Genomic DNA, 2,340 nt, shown 5'->3' on the forward strand with positions numbered 1-2,340 from the left:
CAACTCGRAGTTCCCTTTAAACAAGTTCCAGAGTGAAAAACATCTTAAAACGCCACCCTTTCTGTATCAACAGCCAAAACACAAACTTTTGAAAAAAGAAGACATCTTTGTCTCTAATCTAACCTACAATCAAAGTGTGCATCCTACTTCCTCTTACATTTAAAACTCCAGGCCTTGTTTCCTGTTTTTGATACTTTTTTTTTTTTTGCATTTTAGCACCACTTACAGGTGTGGCAGGGTTACTACATTTTGTTTGTTTTTGATGTTTCCATGTAGATGAAGACAACTCTAGAAACATTGAYGTGTTTACAAGATTATTTTTAGAAATGACAAATAAAAAGCTTGTTTTGAAAAAAATCTGTGCTTCCATGCGAACCAGGTCTAAAGGATGAAATATGGAAGCCATCCTGTGTGGTTTGTTAGCTGTGTTGTTGATCACTTTCACTGAGGAGAACTTCTTGTTGAGTCGTGCCATGTTGATGTTAAGCAGCACATTTTATAAAACTGCTTTGTGAACCTCGCAGACAGACTGAAGCACAAAATGACAAGTTTGACGTGGTGAAATATTTTGCAGTGTATTRACATTAAACATGTTCTCATGTCCTGTACAGCTTTCTTCTTGGTTTTCATTTACCCCACACACAMAAAAAGAAAAAATACTGAAAAATTATGAACATTGCAACATCGTACAACAGAGTCGAAAAGTTAGTCATTGCTGACCCACCAAAAATAACATCAGTCTTTAGTGCCTCCATGATTGGAGCGTTTAGCTTTGCTAGARATGGAAACAAACAGATGGCAACATGAGCTGCAGAAGAAAACCAAAGGTCAYACATTGCATTGAAGGCATGGTGTCCTGGCCATTGTAAGCTGAGATCAAAATATGAGCATTGAAAACTTTCTGTAAAGCTGCCAGGATGTCAGAGACCAACTCTTATCATAGATATAATTAGTTATTTTAAAGCAATGTTATTTAAGTTTTCAAGACTAAAAAAATGTCTCGATCTAATCAAATATGAATTCTGGCAATAATTCTGACTTTTTAAAGTGGGTTCTGTAGAAAGTTAATGAACAATTCCTGTGAGTTCTTTGAGTGACCTCAGATTCTGATGCATTTCATTTGTACTAAAAAGCTGAATTTTTTGACTCCCACCTTACTAACTTTGTCAGTCAGCGCACTATGGCACTTTTAAAGCCTCTGCTAAGTACGGAAATTGAAACTAAATGTATATGAGAAAAAAAAAGTATATCTGAACAAGTAGCAGCAAGAACTACACCCAAATCAAAACCTGACAAAGACCATCTAAAGCACATGTCAAGGGTCCGTGGGCCAAATGTGGCACACCACAGCATTTTATGTGAACCATGAGAGTTTCATAGATCTATTTTCATCTTCACAAAAACATATGCTGCCAGCATTGACCATAAACTACATCTCCCATAATGCAAGTCCACTATTTTATCCATTAAATGATGACATCCCACCACTAGGTGGAGGTTCAAAAGTAGCCGTACAAAATCTACATTTTGTTGCATTTTTACTGGTTTCTTTTGTTGCGAGCCCAGTTGTGCTGGAAAGTAGGAATTTCATACTTACAAGTCAATAATTGAAACTGAAACATCCTACAATGGGAAGTCCCTGTCAGAAAATGAGAAATTTTAGAATTCAATAAAGCAGTTACTCCTCACAACTCCCTGCAAAATCAACTTTTTAAGGGATCCATGATTACCGGTAGTTGTAACATTAGACTTCATTTAATAAACATATATTTCAACTGTAAAATAAAGACTGTAAAAATACTGTAGGACATTCAGTTTTTATAATTTTTCAACTAAAGGTTTAAAAATACAGTACATTACACGGACAGGGCCATTTTATTTACATGCAAAGCATTCTGGGTAAATGATGACATGGACAGGTCAATGGTGTGAGACTGCTAGTGAGCTATATCCACCCTGAAGGTTAATCTTGGACAATATCTGATGATTGACTCTTTTAAATGAAACCAGAGAGCGTTGACAGAGAGGAGAAGGTAGAAATGACTCAGCCTGTAACTGAAAATATAGATGGAGGACAACAGTTTAGCTTGTTTGTCGCGCTAGGGGCGAGCTAATACATATAAGGCAATATAGCGTGAGGGCTAGCCCAAAGGCTAACAGGTTAAGCTGAGGTTCTTCTTCCATGAAGCAGCTCTGTTGTCCTCCATCTATATTTTCAGTTACAGGCTGAGTCATTTCTACCTTCTCCTCTCTGTCAACGCTCTCTGGTTTCACTTAAAAGAGTCAATCATCAGATATTGTCCAAGATTAACCTTCAGGGTGGATATAGCTCACTAGCAC

Source organism: Austrofundulus limnaeus, unplaced genomic scaffold, assembly GCF_001266775.1.
Source record: "Austrofundulus limnaeus strain Quisiro unplaced genomic scaffold, Austrofundulus_limnaeus-1.0 Scaffold75, whole genome shotgun sequence".
Classification (NCBI taxonomy): Eukaryota; Metazoa; Chordata; class Actinopteri; order Cyprinodontiformes; family Rivulidae; genus Austrofundulus; species Austrofundulus limnaeus.